The sequence below is a fragment of the Mesoplodon densirostris genome, chromosome 19 (assembly GCF_025265405.1).
Source record: "Mesoplodon densirostris isolate mMesDen1 chromosome 19, mMesDen1 primary haplotype, whole genome shotgun sequence".
In the NCBI taxonomy this organism is placed as follows: domain Eukaryota; kingdom Metazoa; phylum Chordata; class Mammalia; order Artiodactyla; family Ziphiidae; genus Mesoplodon; species Mesoplodon densirostris.
The window spans coordinates 28,473,698-28,497,824 of NC_082679.1; the positions used below are offsets into that span (position 1 = coordinate 28,473,698).

At 48.7% G+C, this 24,127-nt stretch overlaps 1 pseudogene; it reads left to right on the forward strand.

Moving 5' to 3' along the window:
* The first annotated feature begins 22 nt into the window (after positions 1-22).
* Positions 23-24,110, forward strand: LOC132479649 (zinc finger protein 541-like; annotated as a pseudogene).
* Positions 24,111-24,127: the final 17 nt, after the last annotated feature.

Consider the following 24,127-nt stretch of genomic DNA (forward strand, 5'->3'; position numbering starts at 1 on the left):
AGCTGGAAGGCTCTCAGCGGAGATGGTGGCCTGGGCTGGAGTAGCAGTGAAGAGGCCAGAAGCGCAAGGATTAGGGATCATGTTAGAAGTAGATTCAGACATGCTGACGGGTCACACATCACAGGGAGAGCTGGTAAGGAAAAGGACAGATGGAGGTTGGCAGGGCAGGCTGGGGTTTGAGCAACTGAGTAGATGCTATTAATAACTGAGATGAGGAAGAGGGACACCTCAGAGGATTGATGGCTTAAAGGCGTGATTGTGTCTGTAACTGTGTGCTGCCTTCGGAGGGACTGGCTAGGGGAGCAGGGCAAACGCTGGTGTCAGGAGGCTTCACAGAAGGGCCAGGTTTCAGTTCAGTCCATCTGAAAAGACGGGGAGGGAGGAGGAGCAGAGGAGGAAGTTGAGTTGGAAGCGGTGCGGGCACTGGGGTTGGGGAAAGGACTCTGGCATCAGATGAACCAGAATCTACAGCCTGGCTCTTCTTCCTTCCTTTGCCACCTTGGGCAAGTCATTTTCCCTGTTTGAGTCTCAGTTTTCTCATTCTGTAACTGGGATGGAAAATGCCTACCCACATATATCTGGTTGGTTTGTTTTTAATGCCCTTTAACTTTTTCTTGTTGTTGTTGTTTTGCTGTGTTGGGCCTTCGTTTCTGTGCGATTGCTTTCTTTAGTTGCGGCGAGCGGGGGCCACTCTTCATCGCGGTGCGCGGACCTCTCACCGTCACGGCCTCTCGTTGCGGAGCACAAGCTCCAGACGCCCAGGCTCAGTAGTTGTGGCTCACGGGCCTAGTTGCTCTGCGACATGTGGGATCTTCCCAGACCAGGGCCCTGCATCGGCAGGCAGACTCCCAACCACTGCACCACCAAGGAAGTCCCGAACCTGATGTTTCTTAAATGCTTTCCGGGATGGCAATCCAGGACACGAGTGTGTAATCTATACATGCATTTGAGAGCAAATATTCCACGAGTAATAATTATGCCAAGGGCATGGAAAACCCACTGATACTTGACCAGGCGATGGATCAAAACCTGGTGGCACAGTGGTTAAGAATTGCCTGCCAATGCAGGGGACACGGGTTCGAGCCCTGGTCCGGGAAGATCCCACATGCCGCGGAGCAACTAAGCCCATGCGCCACTAGTGAGCCTGCGCTCTAGCGCCCGCAAGCCACAACTACTGAAGCCCGCACGCCTAGAGCCCGTGCTCTGCAACAAGAGAAGCCACTGCAACGAGAAGCCCGCGCACTGCAACGAAGAGTAGCCCCCACTCGCCGCAACTAGAGAAAGCCCACGCACAGCGATGAATACCCAATGCAGCCAAAAATAAAGAAATAAGTAAAAGAAATAAGAGAAAAAAGTCTTCAAGTATTTGGAAACTAAAGAACACTCTTCTAAAATAACTCATGGGTCAAAGAAAAAAAATCAAAAATGAAATTATAAAAAAAAACTACTCATTTACCCAAGGAGTAGAGAAACATGGAAAATTCAGATATATAGGGAAAGGAAAATTAAGTTGATCCATGATGCTACCAATCAATCCCATTCTGTTTGTTTCTATTCAAATTTATTTTTCCCTTTTAAAGACTAGGTCATTCCGTTTTTCAACAATCCTCTTGTTAGTGGCACAGCACTTAGTGGTACAGCATGAACATCCTTTCACGTCAATGGATATTCTCCTACAGTTGTATCTGAAATGCCTGCGCCATAGACCATTGAGACCAGAATGCAGTCACCCACCTGCCCTCGTGTCAGTTATTAGGTGGTTTCTCACATTTCACCAGGAAAAACAATGCTGCAGTTAACTCGCTTGCAGTTCACTGCAAGATCTCCGTTAATTTGTACAGATCGGCCTTAATTTCCTTAATTAAAAAACCAGAGTGGAATTGGCTGGGAGAAAGGACTTAAACTTTTCTAAGATTTTGCATTGTGCATTTCTGGATTGCACTTGCAAGCGTGCTGTTGATGTTACCGTCATGAAGTCCTGCCTGTCGAGTCACTCTGTCCTGGAAGCTCTCAGACTGTTGCTGTCCCCTCCCTTACCCCCAAGTGTGGCTTCAAGATTGGGTGCCGCCCTGGAGGTGTGGCTTGACCAGGGTCCCTTCTCCCCCTCACCTGGTGCTAAGCCTGGTCTTCTCTGCGAGTGAAGCTGCTGAAGTTGGGGTTCTCGGCCAACTCCCTGAGTTGGACTCAGCTGCTGAAGTTGGTCTGAGGGTGGTAGAGTGCTTCGGCCCGGGCTCCGATGTCCCCGGATGTCATAACCTGTGCTTTCTCCCTCTGTCTAGACCTGGGGCTAGGCGTGCTCAAGGTGCCCAAAGAGGCTAACGAAGGAGGCAGGGCCACGTCTGGGAGCACAAGGAGAGGAAAGCGGCAGCACAGGTCCCCTCAGAACCCACTCCTGGACCGCAGCCTCTGCGGGAAGGTGTTCAGCAGCGCCAGTCCTCTCAGCAAGCACTACCTGACGCACAGCCAGGAGAGGAGACACGTGTGCAAAATCTGCAGCAAGGCCTTTAAGCGTCAGGACCACCTGTATGTAGGAGTCTGGTCGGGATGTCTGTTCAGGGGGCTGCTGGGGGCTGGGCGTGTTCCCGGTTCTTTTGCATCCCCTCCCATCCACCTGCACCGCCCCGCACCGTCGGGTGTCCCAGGTGTGTGCGACCTGTGCTCCTCCCACGGCCAGTGTTTGTTGGGGGCGGGGGGCAGGGCCTACACTGCCCCGGACAGCCCGCCCTCCCCAGCCTCCAGATTCACTCCAGTGAGGAGAGCGCCGCTGCGATTTGCAGACAGGACCCATGTGCTTTAAAAACACACTCCAGAGGCAATTTTGTCATGGAGGGAGTTGGGCTAACTGCGTAGAGAAAGTTTCAGAGTCCCTGGTAGGTGTCTGAGCAGAACAGATATGCACTCCATGAGGAATATATGTTGGGATAACACCAGGGCGTGAGGGGTTCTGAAATGCCTGTTTCTAGAACATGGCAATGCAGTGTTCACTCTCTTTTTTCCTGTTTCAATTCCCCCTTTTATTAACTCGATTTTTTTTCAAAATTTGACTTTAAAAAGCAAGCTCAGTGTAAGAGGAGCAGAATTCCGTTTGTTCTTCATGTCTTAGAAATGATAAGCTTTTCTTGCTGCCGAGGGAGAAGAGACAGACTTTCAAACTGAGAGACTCGTAAGTGGGAGAGGACGATCCCTTGCATGTTTACAGCTCGCCCAGCCTTTACTGAGGCTTCGATGAATCCCGCTTTCATTGTATCCTCTCCCCTCTCGCCATTAAGGATGGGAAATGATTTACTCCTGTCACAAGCTGGTAACAGTTAGGGCTAGAAAGTGGGTCTCCGGATGCCCTCTCTGCTGCTTCCCTCAGATGGAGGCCAAGGGTCCACGTTTGGGAAAGGGTTTCATTATTTACTGGGTCCAATTGATTAGAACCATCCGGAGTAGGATTGTTGGGAACCCAGAGGGTGATTTACCCATTTGTTTATATTTATAATATATTAATGCAGGTATACGTATGATGTAAATATACTACATACTTGCATTCTTTTATATTTGCAGACATTATAGGCGCATTTGGCTTTTTGTTGTTGTTGCTGTGGGGCTCCCAGGTCGCTGTCTAGAGGACTCCTGTGGGAAGGCAAAGACTCCTTTGTTCAAGGAAGGATCATCCCCAAGTTAGCGTTTCCTTAAGTTTGTTCTCAGAACTCTGGTTCTCTGCTTCTCGGGGATGCTAAAAGGGTCTATTTTAAAAACATGGTTTTGTGGGCAAATAAGTTTGAGAGACATGGAAAGTTCAACAGATCTCTCGTTATCTGCTCTGTGGCTTTTCAGTTTGCTCCTAGGAACCTCCAAGAAGTAAAGAGTGTTTTTCCCAGACTTATTTGCCAGCTGAGCCCAAGTCCTCAGGGAGCAACTCTGGAGCCTGGTGTTCCTTAGGAACCCACTTTGGGGAACTCTGACTTGACTCCCACTGATGTTTTTAATCTCATATTAGGGGTTTGCTTAGGGGTGAGGGCAAGAGCTCCCCCTTCCAGAGGGCTTTGGCCGTAGCAGGGGTCTTTCCTCCTAGGGTCTGAGCACAGTTTCTGAGTTGCGATGCTGCTGCCCCCTGGGGACACGCCTGGGTTCCTGCAGTTAGTGACCCACGCCGAGACACCCACTAACTTTCTCCTCATGTGATTCCAGGACTGGGCACACGCTCACCCACCAGAAGTCCAAGCCCTTTGTGTGCATTGAGCAGGGCTGCAGCAAGAGCTACAGCGACTACTGCTCCGTGCGCCAGCACTACGAGGTCCAGCACGGCCTGTGCATCCTCAAGGAGGCCCCTCCGGAGGAGGAGCCCTGCGGGAACTCACCCCGTGTGCACGAGGTGGCCTGCCAGCCCGCACCCGCGAGCCTGTGGTCCCTGGTGCCCCCGGAAGCCCCATCCCCCATCTCCCTCTTGTCCAACCGAGACCTCCTGCGCTGTATCGTGAGCAGCATCATCTGCCAGAAGATCCCTTCTCCCGGGCCAGCCCTGGGAGGGCCTTCAGACAGCGGCGAAGGGAGGATCACGGCCTGTTCCTCCCTGCCCTCGTCAGGGTCCTCCTCCTGCGGCCCAGCCAGCACCCCGGCGGCCACAGGAGCCCTGGGCACTGAGGTGTTCCCGAGGATCCCCGGCCCCCACGGAAGGAGCCGGGCACGGACGTGTTCACAGCCGTCCACTCACGGGCAGCGGAGAACAGCGGCCCCGACCCAGCCGAGCCGGAGCTGCCGCTGCTCCAGCCCCCATCATCCCTGGAGGGCTGGCCCGAGGGCGCTCCCTGCCCGCCTGCCTGCCTCTGTTCCATGGCCAGACTGTCCCCGCCAGTTCCCAGCCATCAAGCCACAGTTTCCAGTGGCTCTGAAACCTGTCGGGCTGCCCTAAGAGCAAAGGAAACAGTATGTTTGTCGTCCACAAGCCCTCTGCAGTGCCGTCCCGGGAGGGCTCCGAGCCGGGCCCCGGGCTCAGCAGCGACTCCCCTGCTGGGGAGCCCTCACCCAGCCAGTGCACCGGTCTGGAGGACACGCCGTCTTTCCCTCCCACGCTCCTGAAGGCCCAGGGGGAGGCCTCGGGCGACCCCAGATATGTCAGCACCAGCGGGGAAGACGACTCCTGGGCTTCCAAGAAGAGCAAGTGCGACTGCGACTCCTTCTCGTGGCAGAACCCTGGTGAGCCTGGCCCCCAGGACGGCCAGAAGTCCAGCGGCCTCCCGTCGGATGCCACACCGCTCTTCCAGCAGCTGGTCCTGAAGGCTCAGGAGTCTCTGGTGAGCCACGAGCAGATGCAGGTGTTCCAGATGATCACCAAGTCCCAGCGGATCTTCTCCCACACCCAGGTGGCCGCCGCCTCCTCCCAGCTTCCCACAGCCGACGGCAAGCAAGTTGCCCTGAAGTCACTGCAGGGGCCGTGGCCACAGCAACCCCCACCTGTGGCACCCACTGTTGCCTCTCTCCATGCTGGCCCCGTGAACCCTGATCCAGAGGGGTCCCTAGCCCGCAGGAGAAAATCCACACCCGCTTTACCCACAGAGCCCTCCCCCAGCAGCGTGAGCCAGGACCCAAAGGGAAGACCAAAAGTGGCTGCTGCTCCACCTGCCCCCACGGCGGCGTCCCTGGACCCTCCTGGAAACCCAGACATCTCCTCTCTGGCCAAGCAGTTGCGATCCTCGAAAGGGACCTTGGACCTAGGGACATCTTCTCCCTCGGGGCCTGCATCAGACCCAGTTAGGAGGGGAGGAGCCATCCAGAGCCCACCTCCCAGGGAAGCAGGCCCAGGCTGAGAATGGCACGGCTTCCGGGGCCACAAAAGGTGGAGAGGGCCCGGCCTGCTCCTGGGGCGGAGGCTACAGGCTCTTCTCTGGCAACTCCGGGGTCCAGCACTTCCGGAAGGAGAAAGTGAAAGTGGATATTTGCTGTGCAGCTTCTCCAAGCCAGGTAGCCATGGCCTCCTTCTCGTCGTTGGCCGGGCCTCCAGCGGATCCCCCCTGGGACTCCAAGTCCAAGCTGATGATACTCAACAGGATCCAGGTACCAGGGCCCTCTCACGGGACCTGACCATGCGGGGGGCAGAGTCTCGTCCTTACCTGTGTCCGTGTTTCTGACTTGTCCAGGCACTGTATTTAACCTCAGCAAATCCTCAGATGCAGTTTGTTTACAGAGGGGCGAATGAAGTTCCAGAGAAGTGATGGTTCCTCCCATCACCCTCCACCCTGCAACACACACACACACAACAGAACAGGGCTTTAGAGTTGTCAGAGACACTTTGCATCATGTTTCTTCACTAAGCTTTTTCTATTTGCTTTCTTTCTGCCTTTCGCTTCCTTTTGGATTTGCCTCCTTCACTTCTTCAGAGAATGTAAAGGCAGAGCTCCTTTACCCTTGATATTTGTACGTGAAATGCTGTGTCTATTCTGGTTGTGAATCACAGGTCCACAAGTCCGACTTGGCCCCTACTGCAGGCCTGGCACTGGTCCGCCCTTTTGGAGCAGCTTGGGTCCTCCCACATCGTGCCCACGAGGTCCTGGGCGCAGAGAGCTTGGCCACGTCTCTTCGTGATGTTCCGAGGTCCAGCATCCTTCCTGTCGCACCACAGCTACCTCCTCCTCTTTTTTTTTCCCACAGCTTTAATATTCACGTGCCATCTAATTCGCCATCTTGAACTGCACCATCCAGTAGTTTTTAGTTTGTTTACGAGGTCGTGCTCGCATCGCCACTCTTTGCCAATACACTTTCATCACCGCAAAAAGAAACCCCACACCGTTGGTTGTCACCCGCAACCTCTCCATCCCTCACAGCCCCTGGCAACCATGCATCTACTTTCTGTCTGCATGGATTTGCCTATTCTGGACACTTCATGTGCCTGGAATCCTAACGCTGCGTGGCCTTTTGTGTCTTTTGCTTCTTTCACTTAACCTGATGTTCTCAGAGTTCCTCTGTGCTGTAGCACGGGTCAGAACTTCACTCCTTTTTATTGCTGGTAACTTGTGCATTGTATGGAAACACCATATTTTATTTATCCATTCATCAGATGATAGATATTTGGGTTGTTTTCCCTTCTTGGCCATTGTGATAACGGTGCTATGAACATTTGTGTACAGATTATTGTTTAGACATATGTTTTCATTTCTCTTGGGAAATACCTTGGAGGGGAATTGCTGGGCTCTAGGGTAATTCTATTGGAGGAAGTGCCAGACTTTCCCAAAAAGCTGTGCTGTTTTATATCCCTACCCAGAGTGTATGAGGCCTGCAGTTTCTCTGCATCCTCACCAACACTTGTTCTTGTCCAGTTGGTTCACCTTAGTGGGTGGGAAATGATAATCTCATTATAGTTTAATTTGCATTTCCCCGATAGCTAATAATCCTGAGCATCTTTTAATGGCCATTTGTATATCCTCTTTGGGTAAGTGTCTATTCAGACCCTTTGCCCATTTTTAAATTGGGTTGTGATTTTATTTTTGAGCTGTGAGAGTTCATTATGTATCACTGATACAGAAATATACATAGTCCCTTATCAGATACATGATTTGCAACTTTTTTCTCTTATTCTGTCTTTTCACTTCTTGATGATGTCCTTTGAAGCACAGAAGTTGTAAGTTTTGATGAAGTCCAATACGTCTGTCTTTTGTTTGGTTTTGGAGTCATCCAAGAAACCACTGCTTACTCCAGGGTCACCAAGAATTATACCTGTGTTTTCTTCCAAGTCTTATAGTTTTCACTCTTGCATCTCATTTCTGATATGTTGGCTCAGATGTATTTTCGTCTTCAGGGTGGAAATATCTACCGGCTCCCCCACCCGATGAAGGAGGAGAACATGGCGGGTGGCTGGTAAGTTCAGAAGGCCCTCGGGAGAACTCTGGTGGCTTTGATGTGCTGGCCCTGGGTGAGCGAGCTCTGGATGCTTCACTCCTGAAGGGGTGAGCACCAGGCCACGGAGAATCGGGGGCATCATGTCCATTTCTTTAGGGTTCGTCCAAAGCTGTCTGTCAGAGGATCAGTGTTTGGGGACGGAGTCCCATTCTCCCTTTCTTCCCCACAGGAACCAGCACAGTGGTGGTCCCACAGACTGGGCAGAGCCAAGGAGCACTTACGTCTGCAAGAATTGCAGCCAGATGTTTTATACAGAGAGAGGGCTGAGCAGCCACATGTGTTTTCACAGCGACCAGTGGCCGTCACCTCGAGGGAAGCAGGAGCCGCAGGTGAAGGGGCGCGAAGCTGCCATTCATCTCAGGATGGAGCCGTCCTCCTGCGGGGAGCCTGGCTGGGGGTCGGGAGTCAGGGCTGTGCTGCTCTGGAGGGGCCCCTTGCTCCCTACGTACTGTGTCTCTTAAAGGGCTGGCTCTTCTCTGTGTGTAGGTGTGTGGCATGGAGTTTTGCAAGCCACAAAGACAGGTGCTGAGGCCAGAAGGGCACAGGCAGAGTTCCCCGGGAGGCAGGAAGTCCTTGGACAACATGACCGCCGCCCCTTTGGTGGTCCCTGTTTCGGTGCCAGTGGCTCCAGCGAACCATCCCCTGGGGAGCAAGGTGGGTGCACTTCCTTCCAGCTGCTTTCCAGCTGCCAGTGGGAGCTGTGAGAAAAGCCCCCAAATCCTGACTCCAGAAGAGCTTGATTTGCGTGTTCATTCATCCATTCAACCTCCAGTGAACTTCCTTTGTGTCTGGCCCTGTGCTGGGCAGGGCTGGGGACACTGCAGCGACCACAACAGGCCTGCCCCCGTCTCTTGGGGCTCCCAGCCCAGCGGAGTAGATAGACCCATCCCCGGACACTGACGACCCAGAACGGGCCGGGCTGGGAGAGGGAGCTGTGGGAGCCCCAAGGGCACCAGAGACCCTGCCCGAGGAAGGGGGCGTTGCAGCTGAGAGCTGGAGGATGAGGAGGGGTAAGATGGGCAGAGAGGAGGGGAGATTGCGTGGAGGTAAGAGAGAGTGTAGCAAGCTCAAGCCGTCGTCTCTTCAGCCTGTGCTGGAAGACCCCACCTGGAGAAGTCCATGCTGGACTCGGGTACGGGGTGCATGGAGCCCACTGTTTGTCTCCCAGGAGCTGCTGTCATTTTGAGGGCAACAGGTTTTCCTTTTGTCATGCTGTTGCATCCGTCTGGCCCCCACACTTTAAGTGCCAGTCACTTTAACAACGGATATGAGTTTCCAAAATGGTCTGAGTGAGGGCCTCTCCTTGGGGTGGGGGTGGGTGCCTGAGAAGGCCCCAGCGTCAAATGTCGCCCGGCTTAGGGTCTGGAGTCTGGCTCAGGCGTGGTGGCCCTGCCCGGCTTCCTGCGCTGAGGACTCTGGGCATGGCCATGCTGGGTGTGCATTTGGCTGGTCAGTACCCTTTCCCACTCTCAGGCCATTTTGAGGTCTGAGCTTTGGGGCCGGTGGCCTCAGGTGACCCCCGTGGTTCTGAAGTCTCTTCTTCTCCAGGGACAGGAGAAGGACGGGGAAGAGAGAGGCAGCAAGGAGAGCAGCCAACACAGGAAGCGGAAGAAGCTCCCACGGCCCAAGGCACTGCTCATCCCTCCTCCGCCCTCCATGTCTGGGGAGCCGGGCCCGGGAGGATGCCGCCAGAGCTGCCTGCGCTCGCCCGTGTTCCTGATGGACCACCTCTTGAAGGGACTGTCCCAGTGACCTCCCTACACACCGCCCCCGATGCTCAGCCCCATCCGGGAGGGCTCTGGGCTGTATTTCAACACTCTCTGTTCCACATCTGCCCGGGCCCGTCCCGACAGGCTCATCAGCGCCATGCTTGGTGAGTGAGCTTGATCGCCCCATGATGGGCCTGCGGGGGGCCAGACCCCCGCCCCCTGTAGAATTTGGTCCAGCCATTCTCTCTGGCCTACGCCTGGGTCTGCTCTGGGGGTCCCGTTGCTGTTCAGAACTATCCCAGGACCATCTGGGACCAGCAGCCTTCTAGGTGCTTATGACTTTGTAGCCAGAAAGAAAATAGACGCCATTTAGCCTGAGCACCCTTCTGCCTGCCCTTTCGAGTAATTGTTTAAACAGCTTTATTGAGGTATAATTCACATGCCATATGAATCACCCATTTAAAGTGTCCAGTGATTTTTTAGTGTATTCTTAGGATTGTACACCCATCCCACAGTCTAATTCTAGAGCATTTTCATCACCCCAGAAGATTATATCCACGAGCGGTGACACACAGGCCCTGTAGCCCCCAACTCCTCAGCCCTGGGCAACCACCAGTCTACCAACCTACTTTTTCTATGGGTCTCCCTATTCTGGACATTTCATGTAATTGGAATCATAAAATACGTGACATTCTGTGTCTAGTTTGTTCACTTAGAATAATGTTGTCAAGGTTCATGTTGTAGTATGCATCAGTGCTTCATTTCTTTTTATGGATGAATGATATTGAATTCTCTGGATAGACAACATTTTATTTATCCATTCATCAGTTGACGAGCATTTGGGTTGTTTGTGTCCTTTGGTTCTTGCAAACAGTGCTGTTAAGAACATTTATGTGTAAGTTTTTGTTGGACATAAGTCCTCATTTCTCTTGGGTATATAACTCAGAGTGGAATTGCTGGGTCAAAGGGTAACTATGTCTAACCATTTAAGGAACTGCCAGACTGCTTTGCAAAATGGCCGGGTCATATTAAATTTCCACCAGCATTGTATGAAAGTTGCAGTTTCTCCACATCCTTGCTCACACTTCTTAGCTGTCTTTTTTATTACACCCATCCTAGTGGGTGTGAAGTGGTAGCTCATTGTGAGGTGTTTGTTTGTTTGTTTGTTTTGTGGTACGTGGGCCTCTCACTGTTTGTGTCCTCACCCGTTGTGGAGCACAGGCTCCGGATACTCAGGCTCAGCAGCCATGGCTCACGGGCCCAGCCGCTCCGCGGCATGTGAGATCTTCCCAGACCGGGGCACGAACCCATGTCCCCTGCATCGGCAGGCAGACTCTCAACCACTGCGCCACCAGGGAAGCCCTGTCTTGCTACCTTTGTGGAAAGTCAGTTGACCATAAATGATTTGAGATGTTTCTTCTTTTTTAATACAGATATTTTACAGCTATAGATTTCCTTCTGAACATTGCTTTAGCTACATTTTGTAAGTTTTAGTATGTTGTGTTTTTATATTCATTCAGCTAAAGTATTTTCTAATTTATCATTCCACTTCCTGTTTAATACACTGAGTGTTAAAGAGTGTGTTGCTTAATTTTCACATATTTGTGAATTTTCCAAATTGCTGCCTTTTATTGATTTGTAATCTAATTCTCTTTTGGTCAGAGTACATACTTTGTTTCTTTTTCAATTTAATTTATTCAATTTATTTATGTATTTATTTTGGCTGTGCTGTGCGGTTTGCAGGATCTTAGTTCCCCCACCAGGGGTCGAACCCATGCCCCCTGCAGCGGAAGCGTGGAGTCCTAATGACTGGACCGCCAGGGAATTCCCTTAAATTTATTTTAAAATTTAAAATTTATTGAGGCATGTTATATGGGCTAGAATCCGGTCTGTCTTGAAGAATGTTCCATGTGAATTTGAGAAGAATGTATTCTACTGATGTTTGGTGGAATGCTGTATTTTGTCTGTTTTGTCTAGTTAGTTTCAATTTCCTTGTTGATCTTCTGCCTAGTTGCCCTATCCACTGTTGAAAGTATTGAAATCTCCAACTATTATTTTTTAATGGTTTATTTCATCCTTCAGTTCTGTCGTTTGTTGCTTGGTGTATTTTGGGGGTCTGTTTGTAGGTGTGTATATGTTTGTAATTGTCACATCTTCCTCACGGCTTGACCTTTTATCATTAGGATGTGATTGTGACATCATTTGTCATTGTTACAATAATTTTATCATTATCTCTAGTAATATTTTTGGTTTTAAAGTCTAATGTGCCTGACATTAGTATAGCCATTCCATTCTCTTTTTTGGTTGTTGTTTGCTTGGTATATATTTTTCTCTTCTTTTACTTTCAGCCTATTTGTGTCTTTGAAAATAAAGCATGTTACCTCTAGACACCATTAGGTGGATCATGTGTTTTTTATCCAGTCTTACAAACTCTGCCTTTTGATTGGTTTGTTTAATCCATTCTTGTTTAATGTTATATTGATATGGTTGGATTTACATCTGCCATTTTGCTTTCTATTTTCTATACGTTACATGTCTTTTTCTCCCTCTGTTCCTCCTTTCCTGCTTTCTTTTGTATTGAGTATTTTCTAGTGTGACATTTTAATTCCATTAATTTTTCACTGTTTCTTAGTCATTTCTTAGTGGTTGCTCTAGGACTTAAAATATATGTCTTATCAGAATCTGTTAGGATGTGTAATAACTCATTAACAGTGAAATATAGAAACACTGCTCCTATCTAGCTCTATTCCTTCTAACTCTTTTGCTATTATATGTGAGAGACCCAGTAATACCGTACTGGTCATGTTTATTGCTTTATATAATTTTATTTTGTGTAAAAACACTGAGCGGATAAAGGAAAGCAAGCATGATTTATAGAGGTTGTTATATTAACCTTCTTATTTACCATTTCTGATCTCTTCATTTATTCTTGTGGATTTGAGTTACTGTCTGAGGTGATATTCCTTTACTCCAATGCAGCTGTGCTCCTTGTGCAGTTACTGTCACATATATTATATTTCTATATGTTACAGGACCACAATACATATTGTTTTATGCAGTTATTTTTAAGGCCATTAAAAAAGAAAAGAAATATGTAATCCTAGTGATTTTTATAGTTACCCATATTTACTAGCGCTTCGCCTTTTTTTTTTTTTTGGTTTGGATTCAAGTTACCATCTGATGTGCTTTGCTTTCAATCTGAAGGACTTTCTTTACTATTTATTTTTATTAGGGATATATAATTCACATACCATACAATTCATCCCTTTAAAGTATAGAATTCAATGGTTTTTAGTATATTCACAGAGCTGTGCAACCATCACTACCATCAGTTTTCAGAAATTTTCATCATCCCCAAAAGAAGCCCTGTACTTATTAGCAGTCCCTCCTTTCCATCCTCCCCATCCCCAGCCGTGGGTAACGACTAATCTACTTTGTCTCTATCGATGTGGCTATTCTGCATATTTCATGTGAGTGGAATCATACAGTATGTGGTCCTTTATGAATGCCTTCTTTTAGTTAGCATGATGTTTTTAGGTTTCATCCAAGTTGCAGTATGTATCAGTACTTTGTTCCTTTTTGCGGGCTGAATAATATTTCACCTTTAATATTTCTTGTAAGGCAGGTCTGCCAGCAACAGGTATCCTCAGTTTTTATTTATCTGGGAGTGTCTTTATTTTACCTTCATTTTTGCAAGATAATTTGCTGAATATAAGATACTTGGTTAACACTTTTTTACTTTCAGTAATTTGAATATATTATCCCATTGCCTTGTAACCTACATCGTTTCTCTTAAAAAGTTAGCTGTTAATTTTACTGTAGTGCCCTTGTATGTAACAAATTGTTTTTCCCTTTTTGCTTTCAAGATCTTATCTTTATTTTTGCTTTCCACATTTTGCCTATGTTATGTCTGGATGTAGAGCTCTTTGTGTTTAATCTTTCTTGGAGTTTGTAGAGTTTGCTGGATATACATATTGTTTTTCATCAACGTTGGGAAATTTTCAGCCATTAATACTTTAAATATTCTGTCCCTTTCTCCCCTCTTTCTGGTACTCCCAATACATATATATTGTTGCATGTAATGACATCTCACATTTCTCTGAGGCTCTCTTCACTTTCCTATATTTTTTTCTCTCTGTTCTTCAGATTTCATGGTCTCCATTGTTCTATCTTCAGGTTTGCTGATCGTTTCTTCTGCCAGCTCAGATCTACTGTTGAGCCTTATTTTGGTTATTGTACTTTTTTAACCCCTGAACTATTTCCATTTGGTTCTTCTTTTTTTTGGCTGCATCGCACAGCCTGCAGGATCTTACTTCCTCTACTAGGGATCACACCCATGCCCCCTGCAGTGGAAGCGTGGAGTCTTAACCACTGGACCGCCAGGGAAGTCCACATTTGTATCTTTTTAAAAACTAATTTCCATCTCTTGATGGCATTTTCTCTTTGATGACAAATTTTTATTTTATCTTGCTTTAATTCTTTAAGCATGGGAGCCAGGGGAAGAAGCAGCCCCCATCTCCTTGGCTGCACCTACCTGGGTAGAGCTTCCGTTACAAAGAGCTGGGGGCTAGGTGGGTAAGGGGGTGGGCCATGGCTCCAAGTGCCACAGACTCTCACTGTTCTTCCCGAGATTTAGTGGATTTTCTTGAATGAGTATTTCTTAAAATGCTGTATGCCTTTAGGACAACGTGCAGAGACTTTGGCTTACTGTTCTTTTTTTTTCTTTTTCAATGATTTTTGTCAGTAAATCTGTTGTTTTGCCGAGTTCCTTACTCTACATTTTCAGAAGTCTTATCCCACTTCCATGCAATCTTTTTATTTTATTTTATTGTGATGTGAACAGTTAATCTGTGATCTGCCCTTTTAACAAAGATTTAAGTGTGCAGTACAGTATTGTTGACTATTATTGAACTGTACAATGTTATACAGCAGATTTCTAGAGCTTGATTAATTGAAAATTTATGCCCATTGATTAGTAACCTCCCATTTCCCACTGCCCCAACCCCTGGTAACCCCTATTCCACTCTTTGATTCTATCAATATGAATTCAACTACTTTAGATACGTTATATAAGTGGAGTCATGCAGTATTTCTCTTTCTGTGACTGGCTTATGTCACTTAGTATAATGTCCTCAATGGTCATCCATGTTGTTGCATATTGCAGAATTTCTTTTTAAGGCTAAATGGTATTTCATTGTATGTTGATGTCACATTACCTTTATGTGCTCATCTGTCAGTGGACATTTAGGTTGTTTCCACATCTTGGCTATTATGAATGGTGCTGGAGTGAACATGGGAGTTCAGATATCTTTTTGAGGTCTTGACTGCAGTTCTTTTGGATGAATACCCAGAAGTGGGTTTGCTGCATGATATGGTAGTCCTACTTTTAATTTTTGAGGAAACTCCATACCATGCAATCTTTTTTTTCCAATTTTCAATTTTATATTGGATTAGAGTTGATTTACAATGTGTTAGTTTCAGGTATACAGCAAAGTGATTTTGTTATACATAATCACATATCTATTGTTTTTTAGATTCTTTTCCCATATAGGTTATTACAGAGTATTGAGTATAGTTCCCTGTGCTATACAGTAGGTCCTTTTTGATGATCTATTTTATATACAGTAGTGTGTGTATACCATGCAATCTTGAAGAGCCTGCTTTTAGCTGCTCTGGAAAGGCAGGCAAAAAGGGCCTCATGGGTCAGTTGTAGCCAGTCCCCTTGAGGCTCTTCTTTGGGTGTTTTCCAGATCACATGGACGGCTCTTTTGGCATCAGTGTGGTGAAGGACAACAGCAAGATCAGCACTGAACCGTGAGTTGGAACAGACTTAGAACCTGAGGGTCCTTGCAACGTGGGGATGCTTTTACCCTCCTTGCATTCCAGTGTCAGTTTTTCCCAAGGGAGCCTTCATCACGGGACAGTCAGGTCTAGACCCAGAACCTCTCTAGGAGAGAAGTGGTGGATTTTTCCAGGTGTTTCCCCAATATTCCTTCTGTCCAGACATACCATAGTTGGATGTCTGCAGACAGAATGCCCAGCACCCTGGGGTTCTAGATAGAATTGGTGATGGCGCAGTGAGATACTGTTTTGTAGCTTGGATGTTCCCTTGGATACAGAAGAATGCCAGGTATCAGCACATACCTCCCCTGTCCTAGACCCCAAACGCCTGAAGCCAGAAATCTGGCGAAAAAGCAAATTGGAGGAAGGAAGGAAGTATCCCTCAAGAGGTCTCTGGAATACCAGTGGCGTGTCTGCTGGGCTGATGAGCACTCCCTGTGTCTGAGAGATGGCCAAAAGGTGGGTTCCACAGCCCTGCTGAGCAGGGCTCACCACACATCTCTCTTGTATTTCCCATCTTGGTCACACACCTATGCCTTTTATGTCCGTGTGTGTGGCCTCATTTCAGACACATCAACATAGGGAGCCAGTTTCAGGCTGAGATCCCAGAGCTCCAGGACAGATCACTGGCTGGAAGTGACGAGCATGTAGCTACTCTGGTCTGGAAGCCATGGGGAGATGTGATGACCAACCCGAAGACGCAGGATAGGGGTGACTGAGACTTTGGGGCCAGGTTCCCGAGAGCCCTCCTCCATGTCCAAGGGGTTTCTCCTCCCAGTTCTCACCTTGACCAAGAAGCAGTGATCCCCAGGCGGGGGTGGGGTGGGCAGAGCTGGCCTTCAGCGCAGGACTGCTTTGCTGTGCTGCAGTCCCTTGCCCCACCTCTCCTCTCACCCAGTAGCTGGCCAGGCCATCCAGAGCAGGTGCCAGGAGCAGGGTTTCTGCCCATCCTCCTTGTCGCTCCCTTCCCTCAGCCTGCTTGTAACAGAGAGGTGAGGGAGATGGTGACAGGAGCCCCCCACCCCATCTGTGCTGTTGGGGAGGTTTCCTCTCTGGCACTTGCTGACCCTCTGTGTCTCCTCTCCTTCTCGCTGCCGGGCTGCCTGCTGGAAACAGTGACCGAGCTCTGCAACGTGGCCTGCTCCAGCGTGATGCCGGGCGGGGGCACCAACCTGGAGCTCGCTCTGCACTGCCTGCATGAAGCCCAGGGCAACATCCAGGTGCGGTGCAGGCGAGGCGGGGGCTCAGAGGAGCTGTGGGAAGCTCCCTGGTCTCTTAGGGCCAGGGGCTCTAGGCGCAAGACACGTGCCTTCTACTTGGGGCTTTGCAGCTCACGAGAACCAAAGGCTGGCCACCCACCCTTCTCCCTGGTCGCTTTGGGACTGGTGGTGTCCTTTTGAACGTAGGGGAAATGCACACATACGGGCTCAATCAGTTATTGCTCTGGGGTGACAGCAGAGCACCAGGGTTCCTCCAGCGTTACCTCATCTCAGCGCGGCACTGGGGAGGCGGTGCCTAGCAGAACCAACTCAGGGCCTGCATTCATCTGGTTTATTTACTGAACATTAACTTTTGGATTAAAAATGGTGTATGCAAACCTCTGATGCAACAGAAATGCCTCTGCCTCCTCCAAGGACCCTCCTCACAATCCTGAAGTTTAGAAAATGAAGAAGTCCAACTGTGTGTAGTGGGAGAGGAAGTCACGTCACCCGAGTTGGAGACCCAAGAGTCAGGGCTACATGGTGCTTTTTCTCAAGCTGAGAGGCAGTGGCTGGCACGTGGTGGGTGCTCAGCAGAGTAATCAGCACACATTTACTGGGTCCTCCTGATACCTGGTGATGTCACGGTATCAGGCTGGGGCCAGCTCAGGGGCCCATTCTTGGTTTAATGCTCTGCTGCCACCATCTTGAAATTCTTAATAGTTTCTGAGCACAGGGCCCCGTGTTTCCATTTTGCGCTGGGTCCTGCAAACTGCATAGCGAGTCCTGACCGGGGTTACGCTGTTGAGCAAGACAAATGCCCTCTCTTTGCAGGGCTTACATTTTAGGAGAGTGAACACATGAAATACATTTTTTACAAGTGATAGATAATGATTAGTGCTATGAGGACCATAACATGGGGTAGGGCGGGGGCAGTGCCACTCCAAATGCTGCTCCCTGAAGAAATAAGGAGCTTGTGCCAGAATAAGTCCACACACTGTTTCGTCATCAAGTAAATCTTGCTATGAAAAAGGTAACGTCAGCTGCACTCAACAGTCCGCTTAGTGCTGTAGGCAGTGTGTCCCAAGTGGTTCACAGCTGGTGGCCAGTCCACAGACCGACCACACTTTGAGTCGCCCTGGGGTAGGGGTGGCTTTAGGGAGGGCTGCACATATTTTCTGATTGGATGAAAGAATGAAGGTGGGCCTCTACCTCACCTTCCCTCCCTCAGAGAGTTGCCCACCACTCCTGTCGTTCCAGGTTGCCCTGGAGACCCTGTTACTGAGAGGACCCCAGAAGCCACGGACTCACCCTCTCGCCAACTATCACTACACAGGTAACGAGCGTGGCTGCCCGCGTGGTTTTGGCCTGGCTGAGGCCCCTGCGAGCCAGTCACTTTCCATGGCAATCTCTGCACGTGCCTCCTGGAGTTCTCTTGGGGCCTGCACCTGCCCTCCCAGAAGGGCCCGTCCTCTCTGGGGGACTCAGTGGGTGCTGTTCTCTAGTTGGATCCAACCTTCCCCTTTCCACTGGTTCCCTCGTGGGCTCTTCCTGGCCAGAAGGGGGGTGCCAGGTTGGGGTGGGCTCAGGTTTCCCAGTTGAGCACTCCAGCCTTGGAGTCAGGCAACCAGGGGCCCACGCCTGCCCTTGGCAAGTCTCTTAAGCAGAGGAAGCCTCAAGTTGCTGCACCTGTCAAGTGGGGATGGTAATTGCCCCTACCTGCTAAGGTTTTTGTGAGGATTGTGTGAGATAAAGCAAGTAAGGGGCTTAGCAGAAATCTTGGCATATAAGTGGCGCTCGGTGGCCTGAAAAAGGAGGGGAGTCTGCACTTCAGCCGTGGCTGTGGTCCCAGAAGGAGAAACATCCTTCCTCCTCTTGGCTGTTTCTCCAATAGGTTCGGACATCTGGACCTCCATGGAGAAGAGGCTCTTTAAGAAGGCGTTCCGTGCCTACAAGAAGGACTTCTACTTGATACACAAGATGGTAAGGCGAACATGGCAGGCTGGTGTAGACAAAGCTCCTTCACACGGCCGAGGCGCTAGAACTGCAGGGCCTTTCAGGGGCGATACTCTGCTCATGCTGTGAACAGTTGACAACTACAATGCCATTGCTTGGAACAACCTGAAACGGTACAGAAATGAGTCCCATGTTCAAAATAAAGCCCTCCAGACCCCTCCCCACAATCCTACTTCTGATTTGATAACCTGACAGGTATTTATTGCCCATACGGATTTTACACACCTATATGCACTTTCTCAAAAAAGGATGACATCATATACTTAATATCCTGCTGATTATTTTGCTCTTTTTTTTAACTTGATGTACGCAAAATTGCACATAATCGAAGTGTGAGATTTAATGTTTTTGACATAGTTATACACTTGTAAGACCACCACGATGATCAAGGTAATGAGAGTATCCTTCACCCCCAAAAGTTCCCTCCTGCCCCTTTGCAACCCTTCCTTCCTGCCACCCGGGTCCCTAGTCAACTCTTGTCTACTTTCTGTCACTCTAAATGAGTTTGCATTTTCTAGAGGTTTATATAAATGGAATAATCATACAGCACGTGATCTGCTTTGTCTGGCTTCTTACACTCAACCTAATGATTTTGAGATTCATCCATGTTGTCGTGTGTACCCATAGTTCATCCCTTTACTGTTGAGGAGTATACCACTGTGTGGACGGACCACCGTTCATTTAATCATCCACCTGTTGGTGGTTTCCAGTTACTGATGACTACAGATAAAGCTGCTCTGCACATTTACATACAAGTCTTTGTACGGACATGTACTGGGTTTTTGTTTTTGTTTTGTTTTTTTTTTTTTTTTTGCGGACACGGGGTTGGGATTATAAATACCTAGGAGGGGAATGAGGGTAACTTATAGTAGATGTATGTTTAACTTTTTAAGAAACTGCCAAACTGTTTTCCAAAGTGGCTCTACCACTTCCCATTCCCACCAGCAGGTTATGAAAGGTCCAGTTGCTCCACACCCTCGTCGACACTTGGTATGCTAAGTCTCTTTAATTTTAGCCATTCTAATGAGTGTACAGTCGCATCTGACTCCATTTTCCTAATGACTAATGATGCTGAGCATCTTTGTGTTTTTTTGCTCTCTGTGCACCTTCTCTGGTGAGCTGTCTGTTCATATCTTTTGCCTCTGTTTTTATTGGAGTGTCTGTGTTTTTATTGAGCTGTAGGAGTTCTTATTTTGTTCTGAACACCAGTCCTTTATCCAGATATATGCTTTGGAAATATTTTCTCCCAATATGCCATTTGTCAGTCTTCTAACAGTGTCTTTTGAAGAAAAGTTTTAAATTTTGCTTAAGCCTAACTTACTAGTTTCTCTTTTATAGACTGTGCTTTTCGTGTTGTATCTAAGAAATCTTTGCCTAACCCAAAGTCACAAAGATTTTCCCCTATGTTTTCTTCTGGAGGTTTTATAGTTTTAGGTTTTATTTCTAGATTTATGATCCATTTTAAGTTTATTTTTGTAGGGGGTGCGAGGTGAGTTCATTTTTGCATATGGATATTTATTCCAATACCTTTTGTTGGAAAGACCATACTTTCTCCACTCAGTTGCTTTTGTACCTTTGTTAAATATCAGTTGGCCATATATATATGCATCTACTTCTGGACCCTGTATTCTGTTCCACTGATCTGTTTGTCTTTTATTAAGCTATTCCCATACTGTCTTTATTACTGTAGCTTTATTCTAAGTCTTGAAATTAGAAAATGTTAGTCCTTCAACTTTGTTATTCTTTTTCAAAGTTATTTTTTGTATTCTACATCCTTTTTAATTCCCTATGAATTTTAGAAATAACTTGACAATTTCAAAATAAAAATTTCTGCTAGGAACTTGATTGGTACTGTTTTTGACTCGTTACGTCAACTGGGGAGAGTTGTTACCTTAACAATATTGAGTCTTCTGACTCGTGAACAGGGTGTATCTCTCTATTTCAATCTTTAATTTTTCAGCAATGTTTTGAAGTTTTTAGTGTACAGTTGTTGCATACTTTTTGTCAGATTTATTCCTAAGCGCTTGGTTTTTTTCTGTTTTTTTTTTTTTTTTTTTTTTTTTTTTTGCGGTATGCGGGCCTCTCACCATTGTGGCCTCTCCCGCCGCGGAGCACAGGCTCCGGACGCGCAGTCCCAGCGGCCATGGCTCACGGGCCCCAACGCTCCATGGCACGTGGGATCCCTCCAGGACCATTGCACGAACTCGTGTCCCTTGCATCGGCAGGCGGACTCTCAACCACTGCGCCACCAGGGAAGCCCAGTACTTGTGTTTTTTATGATGTTATAGAGTTCTTTTTTATTTCAGTTTCCAATGGTTTGTTGCTAGTATGTATAGAAATAAAATTGATTTTTATATGGATCTTGTGTTCTGAAATGTTGCCAAACTAACTTACTAGTTTTGGTAACTTTTTTGTGGATTCCACTGAATTTTCTACATAGACAGTCACATCATCTGCAAATAAAGACACTTTTCTTTCTTCCTTTCCAACCTGGATGCCTTTACTTTTTTTCTTGCCTTTTTGCACTCTAGAACCACCAGTACAGTATTGAGTAGAAGTGGTGAGAGTGGAAATCCTTGTGTTGTTCATGATATTTGAGGGGAAACCACTCCACCGTTAGCTGTAGGGATTTTGTAGGTCTCATTTATCAGGTTGAAGAGAAGTTCCTTCTATTCCTATTGTGCTGAGAGTTTCCATCAGGAATGGACATTGGATTGTATCAAATGCTTTTTCTGCACCTATCAAGATGCTCATATGATTTCTCTTTTTTAAGTTTAATATGATGAATTACATTGATTTTCGATTGTTAAACCAACCTCACGTTTCTGGGATGAGCTCCACTTAGTCATGGTATATTGTCCTTTATATATATATACATATATACATATATATATATATATATATTTGTATATATATATATATACACATATATACACGTATATATATATACACATATATATATTGTTGGATTCTGTTCGTTAAAGTTTTGTTTAAAAATTTTCATCTATGTTCATGAGGGACATTGGGTCTGTAGGCTTCTTTCCTTGTAATATCTTTGTCTGGCTTTGGTATCAGAGAAATGTTGAACTTACGGACTGAGTTGGGAAGTATTCCTTCCTCTTCAGTTTTTTGGAGGGCTCTGCCTAGCTGTCACATAAGGCTATGAGGTATCCACCACGTAAGGACACTCTGGTTTAATTAGTCCCAGTCGGTAGACATGTGGCTCCACATGATGTCACAGTGAGCGTCCTCGTGTGTACCGTGTGTGCGTTTTCCTGGAGAGAAGCCTTCTTGGGCCAGCCTTGTTGCTCAGAGCGTGCAGAGCTTAGATGGTGTTGACTCTGGTGGCTTCTCTCTGAACTCCTTCATCCCCAGGAGGACTTTGTGATTCTCTGTCCCCCGTAGCAGTGGAGCATACCAAGCCGTAGGGGAGAAACGTTTCAGGAGGGCTTTCAAAAAGTGGCGGCTGGCCCCATGGGGAGGGGATTTAGGGCGTCAAGGCCATACTCACTGCTACTCCTGAGGCACTGTCCTTAGCCGGTTTCTGTCTTCCTCCACTAGGTCCAGACAAAAACAGTAGCCCAGTGTGTCGAGTTCTACTACATGCAGAAGAAAATGAACAAGTTTGACTGCGGCCGAGCCCCAGTGCCGGAAAAGAGGGTCAAGAGAGAGCTGGGTGAAGCAGACAGGACAGAAGCGAAGGTAGAGGGTCTCGGGATAGGGCTTCAGGAGTTCAGCACGGATCTGGATGCCCGGTGCCCATCCAAGCTGGCTGGCGGTGGGGGGGTGCACCCCGCGACGTCTGGACGCTCTGGACACCTGCTTCTCCCTTAGAAGGGCGGCGGGGCGGTCAGCACCCTTTCATCACCTCTGCCCCCTGTGCAGGTCACTCGTAGCCCTCGGAGGAAACCCAGCCACCGTCCCACCCCCGAATTACCGAGGACTACTGAGAGTTACAGGAGGGAGTCCATCCCCAACTCCAGCCCAAACACCGGCTCGAAGCGGACCCCTGAGCTGCCGGGGAGCAGCAAGGGCCAGGGCTTCTTTCCCTGCCGGGAGTGTGAGAGGTACCGCCCTTTCCCTGGATGCTCCCACACCGCCTGCCCTCAGCCCTCTGGGGTGCCCCCCTCAGGGCTACCCGCCTCCCCCTGCTCTGACCCCTGTGTCCTCTGGTGCCTCCTCAGGGTGTTTGGCAAGATCAAGGGTCGGAATGCCCACATGAAGTGGCACCGGCTTCAGGACCACGTGGATCCCACCGCCAGGGCAAGGTGGCCCGTGGAGCCCTTCCAACTGTAGGAGGAGGAGGGCGAGCTAGGGGCTGGCATCGGCCCTCTGCGTGGGCAGCTAGTTGGGATGGGCTCCTCCAGCCCTGTTGCGTCTCCTTTGTTGTTTCTGTACGTTTTCCCTTGTATATAGTATTAAATTTGTTTCTTAAGAAGCTGTCTTCTGGCTTCCCTGCCTGTTGATCCAGCGAAGGCTTTTGAGCCCCTGCCGCTCCCAGAAGCCACAGTGACTGAGTCCCTGCCCTGGAGGACCCTCATGCATGAATGCAGCCAGCATTCATCAAGCACCTGCTGTAGCTGTGCCAGACAATGCCCAGTCCACGTGATGGGGACATAGTGATGGAGGGACAGGCCCCTCCCCTCACAGAGCTTACATTTTAGGAGCGGGAAGGTAGGAGTGATAAAGCAGCAAAAAGGTGAGTTTAGATATCTATAGTGCATATGCTTTGGGCCGTAATAACAGAGGAGTCGGCGTAGGTTTAAGCTCTCAGGACACGTGGTGGTGCCAGTGGCTCCACGGTGAAGTCAAGGCCTGCCAGCAGTGGCCAGCGTCTGCAAGTCGGCTGCAGCAGCAGCAGCAAGAATCCCCTCTTGTACGCGGAGCACCCAAACCTTCGGAGGGTGCAGGGCAGAGAGCAGCTCCCTCCCTTCCTTGTTCCCCTTTTTAAAAGTGAGGAAAGCTTGTAGCAGCGCCCAACAGAACGCCCCTCACGTCTCCTCGGCCAGAACTGTAGCCCGTGCTCTTTCTAAACTGATCCGTGGCAGTGGAAAGGGAAGTGGCCACCGTTATCCCGGACCCTCAAGATTTGTCTCCAGGGCAGAAGCGTAAGTTGTGTTCCCCCCTGGTTCTCCCCAGTTCCAGGACTGGGGAGAACCAGTGTGTTCCCTCAAATTTCTTGTCACCCGATCCAAACTGGAATCCCATTTGCCAGGAAAAGAAGAGGAAGCAGAAACAGCCACTGGGGAGTCAGACCTTGTGTCCACCACAAAGCGACACGAGGAAAGTACAGCAGGGGGCCAAGTCCGAGGGAGTGACAGGGAGTGGCAGACGCTGGCAGGTGGATGGCGCGGGGGTGGGAAGCCACACTGAGGAGGCTGCTGAGGCTGAGACCCACTTCCAGGCCACGGTGCGGCAAAGCACAGACTCTGCCACGGGAACCAGGGGAGGCTGTGCAAAGCTCTAGCTGCTGTGAGGGTGCCG